We start from the raw sequence: 14,379 nt of genomic DNA, 5'->3' as shown, positions 1-14,379 counted from the left end.
AAGGCTCATGAGTATCGCTGTGAACAGACACTGCCACTCTTGACCTGTTCATTGACTTGCCTCTCTGAGACTGTGTCTCTTCCTGTGTGGGGCCTCCTCTCCTCCCTGGACAGAGAGCTCCCAGGGAGGTGTCACCTCACTGGGGTGAGGATGATACCTGGCACACTATAGAGGCCCGTTTAGTAGTGGTATTGGCAGATTTCTCAAGAGAGTTTTCAAGCACCTGCCTTTTCTCATTTTTAAGGTGGCCTTTAGGGAGCTCCAAATAAGATTCCAGCCCAAGAAGGAAGGATACGTCTGCAGCTCAGTGGCTGGAGGAAAGAGTGTGTATGTGTGTGTGTGTGTGTGTGTGTGTGTGTGTGCGATTCAGAAGAGCCCAGAGGCCAAGGGCCCCATCTCCTGCTTCCCTGAAGCTGTTGCCCTACCACTCCGTGGAAGGAGCCTCTATCAGCTAACTCATACATCTTGGGGGGTGTGCTAGGGAATCTGGGGTGCCTCCCTGGGCCCCTCATTGTTTCTGCAGCACTCAGCTGTGCCCGGGGGTGGAGGGTGGGGTTAGTCACAGCTGGGTAGGCTCTGGGGGAAGGACTTTCCAGGAAGTGGGCCTGAAATGAGGAATCTTCCTGGCGGTTGAGAACCCTGGCCTGACCCCAAGTGGCCATGAGCTCCTGAGGGCCTCTCTTGGTGTGCTGCTCCTCTTCCTTCAGCTTACTGAGCCATACCTGGTCATGGACGTGAGAAGCACTCTTGAATTTGGACTTGGGTTCTCTGGTCTTTGGTCAGACAAGTTTGACATGGAGGAGCCTTGTCTTTTCCTCTGCAAATGGGAAGAACAGCAGCTCCACCAGGAAGCTGGGGGATGGGCTCATTTGAAGGACAAATGTTTGAGGCTCCTGCTCCCAGAGCAGCTTTCACAGTCCTGGACAGTATGGGCTTACCCTCTTCCTCAGTAGACGCACAGCACCTCTTGCAAAGGGAGAGTCCTTCCTCCCTAGGAACAAAGGGAGTATAATCTGGAAACTGACCTCCCTGGAGGGCTGGAGCCCAGCTGCATTTGGGCTCATCAGCCAGCACCCCTACTGGAAAGGGAGCCCCAGCAGAGAAGGCGCATTGCTCTCCGTGTTTGTTAGGCACATCCAGTATAGAGCCAGCAACCGGCACAACGTAGGCCCTTGGTAGACATTTGACGACCGAATGAAAGCATCCCAGAGGCAGGAGACCCAGCGTTTGTGTGGCCAGGCCCATGCTGCCCTCAGCCTGTCCTGTACCATTTCACGGGTGAGGAAGACCTGCAGCGGGGAAGGAGCGTGCCCAGGCGCCTCACTGTTAGGTGGGAAACTGAAGTGTTTTGTCTCCCAGCTGCCTGCTTGCTCCGTTGGAGGGCTGCCAACACAACAATAAAAACAATGATATAATTACAGCTAATATTGACAGAGTGCGGTCGGTCATGATGGGTAGTATTTGGGCCTAATTCTTGAAATGCACTCACTGAAAAAGGTTTCCTAAACTTGTTCACCCTTGATTTGAAGATAAGAAAAATATATTCACTATTTTTGTCAGTGTTGTGCATGGTAGCTGTTGTCTGCACAGGGTCTTAGGTCAACAAATACTTTATTCAGGGTGTTTATAGTGGCGATCTTTCTGTTCTCTCTGTGGTTATCAGTATGGGATTTGTTGGTCATCTGTAAGCAGGTCCTGGGCACCAGGGGTTTGGTGGAGAATAGTACCTGCTGTGCCCACCTCTCTGAATACCTCACGCCTGACTTAGCCGGTTCATCAAGGCAGGAACTGTGTGTATGTGCCTCCCTCCCTGTGCCCATCTCCTCTGAGCTCTCAGGGCCCCCACCCTGGCACTGAGAGTTGGCCTGGGGGATGCCACTGGAGGAACGTTTTGGGGTCTTCTGTTTCTGTAGGGTGCCCCACTGTGAAAGCATCAAAGCATATTCCCAGGCATTATCCCCTGCCCATCATATCGAGGAGGTCATTCCCCCCTGCCCACTGCCCACAATGACCTTGAGGAGTGGCTAGAATGAGGACTATTTTTTTTTTTTTTTTTTTTTTTGGGGAGGCCACTGAGCCTCAGAGGTCTTCCAGCTTCTAAGTGGGGGCTGAGGACCTGTGATTCTGATCCTGGCCTCGGCTTAGCTCACCTTGAGTGTTCTGAAACTCTTTCATCCCATGAATGTTTGAGGGGCTCCTTTTTCTGGCCCTGGGGATGGATACAGAAGTGAAGTAAAATCCCTGTCCTCAAGAGCTTATATTTTGGTAGGGGAAATAGAAAATACACAAATAATTTAAGCTCTGTATTATCTTGAGTGGTGACAAATGCTATGGAGAAGAATGAAATAGAGGAGGTGGTCAAATAGGGCAAGTCAGGGATTATGGCTTAAACAGTGTACTTAGGCCTTATCGAGGAGGTGAATTTTAGCAGTGATGGAAGAAGGTGATGGAGCCCATCCTGAAGATGTCTGGGGGAGGTTCATCCCATAGCAGAGGGAATAGGATGTGTAAAGGCCCTGAGGTAGGAGTGTGTGAGGCTTGTTCGGTCAGAGCAAAGTGAGCAAGGGAAAGGTCATGGTACTCAGATCACATAGGGCCTTGAAAGGCTTTTTGAGGACTTTGGCTTGTACGGTGCTGAGGTGGGAGCCAATGGGGGAGTTTGGTCAAGGAGAGACAGACCTGCCTTATATTTCAAAAGGCTCACTGGCTGTTATGTAGAGAATTGACTGAGAGTATGCAGTAGCAGCAGTAACAGGAATAACAAGTGCTTATTTGAGTGCCAGGCACGGTGGCATTCTATCTTCCCGACAACTCTATTTCAATTTTCCTTGGGAGGAAACTCAGACTCAGCTGGTAGAGCTGGCTGTCAGTTTAGGACCATTTGATCCCAAAGTTTGTGTACTTGACCATTGTCTAGTTTTCAGTGGCAAAAGGATGGATTGTTTAGGATGGCAGTGAACAAATGTCTGGGTGTGGTAGTCAGGCTGACCCTGTGCCTGTTCTTCGGTTCCTCTCAGGTGTTTAGTGGGCCCCCCGAGGAGGGGTGAGGGGCAGGCTCTCTCCTTCAGCTCTTGTCGGGTGGAGGCCGGGGCGAATTGCTTCCAGATGAGGGAAGGCAGCCTGGGGAGTGGAATTTGTGCCTGTCTGTAGTCTATCAGGGCCCAAGAGGGCCATGTGTCTTTGTGTATGGCATATTAGACAAACCCTGTACTTAGAGACCTGGATTTTTTTGCTACTGATCACTGGGGTAGGAGGGAGGGAGGAAGCTCAGCGCCCGGAGGCAGGTAGGCAGGAGGCCGCTGCAGATAGTCTTCCCCTTCCTGGAGCCAGAGTCTCCCTTTCCTTCTGAGTGAAGTCTGGGCCAGAGTACCCTGTGTTTTATCTCTCCCTTTTCTTCCAAGTAGTTTAGATCTCTTTCAAAATGTCACTTCCATAATCCTCTTATTTATTGCTCCCTAAGGAAGTGGGAAGATTTTTCCTTTTTTTTTTTTGTTTTTTTGTCTTTTTGTTTTTAAAGGGCTAGGGCGCCTGGCTGGCTCAGTCCATACATAGCGCATGGGACTCTTGATCTTGGGCATGTGAGTTTGAGCCCCATGTTGGGGGTTGAGTTTACTTAATAAAAACAAAAAAATGTGCTGCAGGGTGGAAAGTTGGGGTCAGGGAGTGAGGCTGGGGTGGAGTGAGGGAGGGAAGCCAGAGATCCGGGCCCAGGCTTGGGTGCAGCTTGCCTGAAGTGGGGCAGGGAGGAAAGAGCTGAGCTGAGGTGAGAAACTGGGGCTTGGGGGTTGCACCACCATGTGCTCTGGTGTCTGAGTCTGTGGGAGGTGGGGCTGAGCTGGGACTCTTGCTCTTACCTAGTGCCGATGTGGCCCTGGCGGTGCCAATTGAAGGAGATTCTTAAAAAGAGGGAAAGCACTGGAGGAGGCAGCACCGTGTCAGCCTGTGCTGGAGCTGGACGCGCTCCCCACAACCTTGGATACGTACCACCCGCAGCGCCAGACCTCTGTGGGCCCCCCGGGAGGAGGGCGCATTGTTCTGCAGGGTAGAAAAGGGCCATTTTGGGAAGGAATGGCTCCTTCTTGGCTGCTCAGATCCCAGAGGGTTACCAGCCACAGATGCAAAGCAAACAGGCCCCTGACTTTGTTTCTATTTCAGAAATCTCACTGCGGCTGACATGCCATCCCTGTGGAACATGACATCGTCACGGGGCTGTGGGAATCCAATGAGACTCGAGCCAGCAGCCGCCTCCTGCCGCCTCCTGTGTGTGGGGGGCTCCAAGTGTGGGGGCTCTATCTAGAAAGCTGCCCTTATCCATTTGAGTCAGAGTGAGGGAAGGGTGGGACAGAGATTACTGGGCTCTGGTGGGGGTCCTCCTGCCCTCTCCATCCAGCAAGTAAGAATCTGTATGAAGACCCTGGGAGGCCAGGCAAGTCTGTAAAAGGTGGGAGGTGGCCTGGAAATTTGACTTGCCTTCCCAGCCGGTTTGGCTGACCAATTGGTTGACTCTGGCCATCTTTCTAGTCACCTGGCTCCGGGATCTTTCTGAGCCTAAAAGCTCTGCCAGTCTAAGGTGGGGGTGAGGAGAGACAGCCCAAGTATAGAGACCCTCCCTGCCCCCGCCTGGGACCTAGATGCCGAGTACCCTTCATCCAGGGCCTTTGCCTGCTTGTTGTTGGGTCTGGCTTCCCCTTCCTGTCATGGCACTGGCTTCATGGTGATCTGTGCCCTGTCAGGCTACTGGATGCTCCAGGGATTCTTTGATCATACTCAGAGCCAGCCTCCTGCCTCCATGTCCTTATTCTTCATGCTTAGATTGGTTATATTTTATTAATTTGTATATCACTTTGTTCCAGAAAAGAGGATTAAAACAAACCCAAATACCTGGTAATACCACTAATGCTATTTGGGTGTGGGTTCATTTGTTCCTGACTTGAGTCTCCCCTGTTGGCTAGGACCATTGTTGGTGCTCAGCAAATTGATGGTTGGTGACAGGGCCCCAAGGCTTTGCATGCATTCCTGCTGCCTGGAACAGCACTGTGCTGTACATCCTCCTTAACTTAGTCTTAAGGATCCATTGTCATTGTCCCGGGCTTCCACTAAGTGTCCTTTGCTCTTCCCCCTTTCCTATGTAACTACTTGTGCTGAAGCTTTCCAGAGGAGTCTCTAGCTTAGAGCCTCGTGGGATAGGCAGTGAGAAATTTGCCCTTTATGCAGGAAATGCAATGGGCCACCTGAAAGGTGCTCTGTAAATGTTGGCCTTACAGATCTGAAAAGGCTTTCATTCTGTACTCACACCCTATTGCCATTTGGTTTGGGATTTTTTTTGTATGTATTCAGAATATTGCTTAATTTTCTTTTCAGTTCCAGGATTACTGTCCAGAAGTCTAATGCCATTCCCATTTTTTAAAAAAGATTTTATTTATTCATAGACAGAGACAGAGAGAGAGAGAGAGAGAGGCAGAGATGTAGGTAGAGGTAGAAGCAGGCTCCGTGCGGGGAGCGCGATGTGGGACTCAATCTCTGGACCCTGGGATCAGGCCATGAGCCAAAGGCAGATGCTCAACCACTAAGCCACCCAGGCATCCCCATTCCCAATTTTTAAATAAATATTTTATTTATTTTAGAAAGAGAGAGAGCATGTGTACATGTGAGCAGGGGAGGGGAAGACTCAGAGAGAGAGAGAGAGAGAGAATCTCAAGCAGACTGTGAGTGCAGAGCCCAACACAGAGCTTGATCTCACCACCCTGAGATCATGACCTGAGGGGAAACCAAGAGTTGGTTGCTCAGTCAGCTGAACCACCCAGGTGCCCCAATGCCATTCCCATTTTGATCCTTTGTGGATAACAAAGGATTTTTCTCTCTGGAGTTGCCAGTGTCCTGTGTGAAAGTCTTTGGAGCTATGGAACTTCACAAGAGACATAGCTTTATTATAGGTACATGTCCATCCAGGGCACTCGGGGACGGACCTCTCTGTCTTGAAACACATTGTTCAGTTCTGGGAAACTTTCTGGAATTACTTCATTGATGATTTCCTTCTGCTGTTTTTCTTTCTTCTTTCCTCTGGAGCTCCTAGAATTTGGACACTGAATCTCCCAGATTGGTCCTGTGATTTATTCTCTTCCTCTCTCCTCTTCTCACCCCTTTCTGGCAGATTTCTTCAGCTTTATCATCTGGGCTTGTATTGGGTTTTCATGTTAATTAGCATATTTTTCATTTGTAAGAGTTCTGTTTTCTAGATACATCTTTTTTTAAAAATAGCAGCCTGTTTTGGTTTTATGGATGCAGTATCACCTCTCATTTCTCTGATGCTAATCATGATAGTTATATTTTAAAGGGAAGGATTTTTCCTTACCATTGCCTGGAAGGTGTGTGTGTGTGTGTGTGTGTGTGTGTGTGTGTGTGTGTGTGACGCGCATGCACGCGTGCGTGTGTGCATGTGCGTGTGCACTTTTCCTTTGTCTTCCCTGGGACCGGCTTTCTCCAGAGGTCCAGGGACCCTTGGTGGGCTGTATATATCTGTGTGGGGCATTACGGTCTGTGTGTTTTTATGTGGGGGGCTCTTGTGGATTCTGGGCCTCATGTAGGGTGACCTGGCAGGCCTGTTTCACTTAGAACCTGGTAAGTATCTTAGGGATTTCTCTTAGCTATCCAGATTTCCTAGAGGAGACTCTTCTGCTAGTCTGCCTGGAAAGTCTAAGTCTGACCCCCTGTGCTCAGGAGCCTAATGGGGAGAGGGCAGGGATTTCAGTCTTCTGTACGTCAACTTAGCTGTTTCCAGCGTGGTGTTCAGCACTTCCCTCTGTTGCTTCCCCAGTCCGCACATCTTCCACTTTGTCCTCTCCAAAGAATAAACCCCTGGGATGGGGTGGGACACTGGCCTGCCTGAGAGAAGTTGGGGAGGAGGTTAGGGGCTTGGGACTCTTTCTCAGGCACACTTATAATCAGGCCTCCGTGGTGCTGTCAGTCCCCATGCCTCCTGGGATGCCGGTGCTTTAGGATTCAGTGCTCCCAAGTCTCCTAAGTGAATTAGCATTTGTCCTTGTGCCCTCCAGTCTCTCTAATTGTGTGGCTATGGCTATCATCTCTCCTTCTGCTGTCTTTGAGATTGTGGGTTTATGCCTTCAAAAGTCTCTTCATTCTTGTTTTAGTGAAGTTCGGGGGGCAGCACAGGTAAGCGCACGAATTCTTCCTGAGAGGTTAAGCCACAGCAGAGTTGATATGGTTAGTTGCCCTTATATGTTGTTTTTCACACACTGGTGTTTCTTCAGCGTTTGTGGGAAAGGAATGATGGACCATTTTATTATATCTGCTCCTGGCAGAGTCCCTGGTACCTGGAGCTGTGTGCGTTACACATGAGAGCTCGGTAGTCACTGGCCGAGTGAGTGAGGGAACAAATAAACGAATTGCAAAGAGACTTGGACATAAAAACGGAAACAAAACTACAATTTACCCCGGGTCCGAACTGTTCTGATAATGCCAGCCGCTTGATGTAACTCCACACCTGTTAAATATAAAACTGTTTAACAGAGTTTATGGCTAGTGGTGGGACATGGTGGGCTTTTCCCTCATCTTGGTTTATTTTCTCTGGCTGCGGCAAGCATGCATTACTCCTATAGTTTTTGAAAAGTAATTAAATGAAGAAGAATAAGAATGCATCTCGTTTAGAAGATGATCCTGAGTGCATAGGGGCAGGGGTACAATCTGTGGCTTTTGCAGCCTTTCAAGGACTCTACCTCCTTGGACATTGGTATCTTGCTCTATAAAGCCAGTGGCTAGACAGGACGCATCCAAGGTTCCCAAGTGCTAGGCCTGTGATTCCACCACTGTCCTCTCTTGCTCGTATTGTGACAGCATAGGTCTCTAATGGGAAAGAACTGCTCCCACCTCCTTTTTTTTTTTTTTTTTGGACGTAGAATGCCTTTTGTCTGCCCTTGTGCTCATCTGACATCTGAATCCCTTCAGTCCTTCAGAACAGAATCTGAGCTCACCTCCTTCATGAACAGTCCTCATGCTCCAGGATAAGCCTGACTCCCTGTCCGCAGCAGCCTTTGGCTGTTTGAGTTTGCAGCTGGGCAGAAAGAAAGAGCACAGACCTTGAAGCCGGATGGTGCCAGTGTGAATGTTAATTCTGTTGCTTACTCACCGTGTGACCTTGGACAGTTTACCTGGTATCCCTGAGCTTCAATTTCCCCCTCTTCCCAAAGGGAATTGGTAATGAAATCTATCTCATGGGAGTTTACATGAGAATGAAATAGGATACATATTTAAAATGCCTCTGTGAACATGTGACACAAAATATACCCGTGACGCAGGGTGACAATGACAAGTCGTGATCAACATTTATGTGCATTACCTTACTTACTTACCGAGTAGGTATTTATGTTCTTTTTCTTTTCTTTTCCTAAGGTTTTATTTATTAGAGAGAGAGAGAGAGAACATGAGTGGAGAGGGAGGGAGAAGCAGAGGGGAATCAGACTCCCCACTGAGCAGGGGTTGGGGGTCCTGGGGCTCCATCCCAGGACCCTGAGATCATGACCTGAGCTGAAGGCAGATGCTTAACTGATTGAACCACCCAGGCACCCCTTATTTTTATTTTTCTAATATGGAGATGGAGCCATAAAGAAGTAACTTGCCAAAGGTCACTGGTCAAGGGCATTTACCCTTTAGTGTTTAAGTGTTTGTGTTTGCACTTATTCCATAAATATTAATTAGAGAGCTGACTCCATGTCAGGTCTTGGTATTGGGAACAGAGTAGGGGAAAAACAAAGTTCCTGTCCTCATAAAGCTTGTCTTCTCTCGGCAGGGTGGCTCAATGAACAGATACTTGCATTACAGGCAGAGTCGAGTGTGGTGGTGCAAACAAAGCAGGCTCAGGCCTAGGGCCTAGGGAGGACATGGGGCCTGTGGGAGGGCAGCAGGGCAGAGTTGTTTTGAGTAAGGTGGCAGAAAGAGCCTCTCATCCAGGGATCTAGGGACCTTAGGGAATCAAGAGAGCAGTCCTCTGTGGTCTCTGGAGAAGCACATTCTGGGCATCGGGTGAGCACAACGATGAGGAGCCAAGCCAAGGACTTGGGGCTTGTTTCTTCAACTACATGTGTCCTCCTTTGAAGTCTCAGATTGCCTCTTTTTCCTGTTTGGTGTCCTATATGGTGCTGGATAAAGAAAGTGAGGGGTACTTTGTTAGATGATCAAGAAATATTTTTTTCTGTTGATGAGGACTCCCACCTGTGTCTACTTAGATCATCGAGCACAGGGATTGTACCCAGTTGCCACTCTTAAGTGGCTCTCAGCCCCCTTCCCACAGTGTCCAGGGGAGCACAGACTTGGGAGCATCACTGACCCCTAAAGACACGCCTTCTACTCTGTACTGCAGGCCTGGTGGCCTTCGAGCTCTTCTCCAGGCTGCACACATGCTCCCTTTCCCCAGGGCCTCTGCACATGTGACTCCCATATGTTCCTTCAGGTGTCAGTTAAGTCTGCCCACAAGGCCTTCTCTGATCCCTGGCCAGGGTCAGTGCCTTTGTTTTGTGTGCTCATTGGTCTGTGGGTTCTTTCCTTCAGAACTTTTCTCTCCATTTATAACTGTACATTCACCCGTGTGGTCTTCAGACTTGAATGTCTTTCTCCTTGGACCATAAACTCCAGGAGACAGAGTCCTGGGCTGCTGTGGCTCATCCCTCTTCCTCTACTGTGTCTGTAGGCTCTAGCATAGGAGTTGGGACATTTTGCCTATAAGGGACATGATTATAAATATTTTAAGCTTTGCCCACTGTCCAGTCTCTGTTGTAGCTACTCGGCTCTGCCCTTGCAGCACAGAAGTGGCCATCGACAATGTGTAGGTGAATGAGTGTGGCTGGGTTCCAATAAAATTTATTTATGGACAGCAAAATTGGAATTTCATATAATTTCCACGTGTCGTGAAATATTATTCTGCTTTTGATTTTTTCCAACCTCATAAAAATGGAAAAACCACTTTTAGTTTGCAGGCTGTATAGGCAGTGGGCTGGATTTGGCCAGCAGCCTGTCATTTATTGACCTCTGATGTAGCGTAGTGCATGACTTACAGTAGGTTCTCATAAGTATTTGTTGAACAAATAAACAACATCTTGGACATGGTAAGAGGCAATGAGTTCATGAGCTGCTGCCTTCCCTTGATTTACTCCTTAATCTCTATCCCTTATCAGACTCCCTTTAACTGTTAAAATTGAAGAAGATGGCCAACTGATTCTTCTTTTAAAAACCACTTTATTATTAAGGTATAATTTACATACCATAAAATCCACCCATTTAAAGTGAACAATTCACTGGTTTTTAGCATACTCTCAGCTGTGTGACTCTCCTTACTATCAATTTGAGAACATTTCATCCCCTGTGAAAGAAACCTCTGCCCATTGACAGTCATGCCCATCCCCCCAAACGACCCTACGAACATACTTTTTGCCTATATAGATTGGCCTAGTCTGGACATTTCATATAAATGAAATCATATTATAGGTGGTCTTTTACCTATGGTTTTGACCTTGGCATGATATTCTCAAGGTTCACCCTCGTTGTAGCCTGTGTTAGAATTTCCTTTTAAGGGGTACCTGGGTAGCTCAGTTGGTTAAATGTTAGCCTTTAGCTTGAGTCATGATCCCAGGATTCTTGGCTCAGCAGGGAGTCTGCTTCTCCCTTTCCCTATGAATAAAATCTTAAAAAAAAAAAAAAAGAATTTCCTTTTAAGTCCAAACAATAGTGCATTGCATGGACATACCACATTTTGTTTGTCCATATTCATTCCTCAGTTGATAGGCATTTGAGTTGTTTCCACCTTTAGATTGTTATGGCCAATGCTGCTCTGAACATCCATGCACAATTAAAAAAAAAAAAAAGATTTTATTTGAGAGACAAAGTAGAAGCAAGGGGAGGGGCAAAGGGAGAGGGAGAAGCAGATTCCCCACTGAACAGGGAGCCTGACACAGGGCTTTATCCCAGGACTCTGGGATCATGATCTGAGCCGAAGGCAGATGCTTAACCGACTGAGCCACCGAGGTGCTTCCATGCCCAATTTTTTCTGTGAACGTGTGTCTTTATTTCTCTTGGACAAATACCTAGAAGGGGAATTGCTGGGTGGTATGGTAACTGTGTGTTGAGCCTCTTAAGGAGCTACCAGACTGTTCTCCAAAGCAGCTGTACTATCTTCCACCCCAACCAGCAGCGTGTAAGGGTTCCAGTTTCCCTACAGCTTCACAGACGACTAATTCATTTTAATCTTTTTTTTTTTAAATTTTTTTTTTTTTTTTTTTTTTTTATTCATGATAGGCACACAGTGAGAGAGAGAGAGAGGCAGAGACACAGGCAGAGGGAGAAGCAGGCTCCATGCACCGGGAGCCTGACGTGGGATTCGATCCCGGATCTCCAGGATCGCGCCCTGGGCCAAAGGCAGGCGCCAAACCGCTGCGCCACCCAGGGATCCCTATTTTAATCTTTTGACTGACTCTTCTACTGCTTGTCTTTTTGATTGGCCACTTGGTTCTTCAGTGGCCACAGCTTTGGTTGTGGGATGGTGGGCTGATCTGGACATCTGGATAAATTTTGTTATTTTCTTGTATAAGAGCAATGCCTGCTTCTTGGAACATATTTGGAAAGCAGAACTTGCCAGTTAGTGATGTGCTGGTTACATTTGGTCATGGCCCGTGGACTCTAACAGGTCTCTGAAGGCAGATGCCGTAGCGAGCACTGCAGTGAATCAGGACACAGGCCCTGGGGCTCAGAATGCAGGGCACAGCCCAACTGTGCTGCTGCTCAGATACTTGACATTGGCAAGGCACTTAGTCTCTGCAGGCCTCAGTTTTGTCCTTGGTAAAAGGGATCCATTTACACATTCACCTCTCATTCAGCAGATCTCTTATGGGCACCTCCTGTGTGGCAGGCATAGTACGTTCCTTTACACGGTTATGGCAAGGTCATGTGTGAAGTGCTGAGCATACATGAGAATAGTACAAAACCAGTCAACAGACCCTGTATTCCTGAGGTCACCCCACTCCTCACTGTGTGGAACTGTCATAAAGGAGAGATAGATCCTCAGAGGAGGAGGGGTCCTCAGGGTTTCCCCTTCTCACGCATGGCTTGCATTGGATTGCAGCCCAGTAGCTAGTAGCTAGCTTCTGCTTGGATGTTCCCAGTGACGAGCACTCCCTCTGATTGCTGGGCAGCCCTGGTTTTCAGGTCTGCCTCTCCTTTGGCCTTGTCTCTGCCAGCTGAGACAGAGAGAGAGAGAGAGAGAGGCTGCTTCCTTGTCCACATGACAACCTGGGAGTCTTTGACAACCCCCCACCCCCACCCTGCCACCCAATCTCTTCTCCAGCTCCACCAGCTGTCTCTCAGATAACTTCATTTGGAGACCCTGCTGCCCCAGTGGCTGCCTTTGGATGCACTCCAGCTTGTTTGTGGCTTCCTGGACCCAGCCTGAGCCTTCCCCATTGGAAATGAATGCAGACCAAGTGCCAGAATGAGTTGTAAGCCTACGACGGTGACAAATCTTCACCTTTACCAGCAGGACGGTTTTATGGAAGAAAGTGCTCAAGAAGGAAAGATAACTTCATTCAAGATTATGGAAAAAATAAAATTCCAGCTAAAGCTTATCCATTCTCCCCCTCTTTTTTTAAAGAAAAAAAAAGATTTTATATATTTATTCATGACAGAGAGAGAGACACACACATAGGCAGAGGGAGATGGAGAGGGAGAGAAGCAGGCTCCATGCAGGGAGCCTGACCCGGGACTCGATCCCGGGTCTCCTGGATCACACCCCGGGCTGAAGGCGGCGCCAAACCGCTGGGCCACTGGCGCTGCCCCATTCTCTCCCTCTTGCTCTCCAAGCTCAGTCTAGGCAGGGCAGCACAGACCGCCCTGATCATCTAGCTCCCTCCTGGGCGTTGCAGGGGCAGCCCCCTCTGCTGAAAGGGTTTGTAATGGAGAGTTTGAGTGTTCCCCACCATTACCTCCTGTCCTGCTGGGGCAGAGCTGTTGATACATTTCTTGGGCTCAGTTTTAGAAGCTGCTGGAGGGAAATGGTGACAAGCAGCCTGTTAATAAAAGCACTTTAGCAAAAACAACATGAGGAAGGGAGAGGACTCAGAGCTCCATCATTTGTCTGATTTTTGTGTCCTAGGGCCTCCCTCTTCTTTTGGTGGGAGAAATACAAATGTGTTTAGCAGTTCCTCTGCTGCTGCCCGTGGGGTAAAAACCTCTAGCTTTGTAATCAGGAGTAGTCTAGAAACCCACAACAGGCCTGGCTCTGCCCCGAGGCAGACAGTGACGGAACACACATTTTGAGCCTTTCCCACTTCCTTTGCCTGAATTTTCAAAAGCCCATGCCTAGTTTTCTCCTGGGCTGTAGGCTGATTTACATAACTTTATTCTTCTGTGGTTAGTTACTCATTCAGAAATTCCCCTGTCCATCTGTTCTGGGATTCTGAGTCAGCAGGAACAGAAGATCATGGTAAATTCTGGCCCCTGCCTCCTTACTTCCTCTCTGCCTAGAGGTGAAGGCAAAAGGCCGAGGCCAGGGACCAGAAGAAACATCTGTGTGGAGTCCATCTGGCAGATCTGAGTCCGGCTCCCCCAGTTGAAGGAGCACTTTGGGAGGCAGTTGCTGCAGGTACTGGAACCTCGGGGCCTGAGAGCTTGCCTCCAAGCTGTCACCTGGGGGGCTTAGGAGGTGAGGGGAGACCTGGAGGTGAGAGGCAGCGTAGGGAATCTGATTTCCTGGTTCAGATCTCAGCCCGGCTGCTCCCTGCAATGGCCCTGGACAAGTTCTTTAAGACCCTTTCTCACTTGTGAAATGGAGATAGTGAAGGATCTGTTTCACAAGGTCATTGTGACAATATATTAAGTGAGTTAATATGTGTGAAGCATCTAGAACCTGCCTGGCCCACGGGAAGCTGTGTAGCTGTTAGCGGTGGTGAGGAAGATGGTAAGGATGATTTCTATCTTTCCTATTGGATTATCTGATCCCTCTTTTTTCTTAATGGAACAAAGATATCTAGTGTATATTTATTGACAAATATGGGAAAACTTTGGTGTGAGCTCATCCCTGTGGCACTCGCCCTCAGATTTCTTCATGTTCCCTCCCTCCCACTCCAGACCAGTGTCTCCACAGCTCCCAGCCTCCGAATGAGAACCAACCTCAGGTTGAGTGCTCAGGAACCCCAGTTTCACGTCCCTGCCTCCATCTCCTCATCCATAATCTGTGGAAACACATTTATCCCTCCCTCTACTTCTCTCTGTCCTCCAGAGAGGGGAAGAGGCACCAGGCACCATCTATCAAGTGAGACAAACAGGTTATAAAGACAGGACTTTGGTGGATGATATGGGAGAGCTGGAGGCCACAGGGCCAAG

At 48.6% G+C, this 14,379-nt stretch overlaps 1 protein-coding gene across 16 annotated transcripts in view; it reads left to right on the top strand.

The window, feature by feature from the left end:
• Positions 1-14,379, top strand: part of TSPAN9 (tetraspanin 9) — a 199,958-nt gene that overhangs the window by 26,382 nt on the left and 159,197 nt on the right. For 4 of the 16 annotated variants that reach the window (XM_077871452.1, XM_077871451.1, XM_077871450.1 and 1 more), the window contains exon 1: positions 13,485-13,639. The exons of 10 other annotated variants lie outside the window; for them this stretch is intronic. The gene's annotated coding sequence lies outside the window, so the exon portion shown is untranslated. Of the gene's footprint in view, positions 1-13,484; positions 13,640-14,379 lie in introns of those variants that run through there. 2 more of the 16 variants (XM_077871461.1, XM_077871459.1) reach the window with 1 other exon arrangement.

The sequence above is a fragment of the Canis aureus genome, chromosome 25 (genome assembly GCF_053574225.1).
Source record: "Canis aureus isolate CA01 chromosome 25, VMU_Caureus_v.1.0, whole genome shotgun sequence".
In the NCBI taxonomy this organism is placed as follows: Eukaryota; Metazoa; Chordata; class Mammalia; order Carnivora; family Canidae; genus Canis; species Canis aureus.
This window is presented reverse-complemented; position numbering and strand designations above follow the sequence as displayed.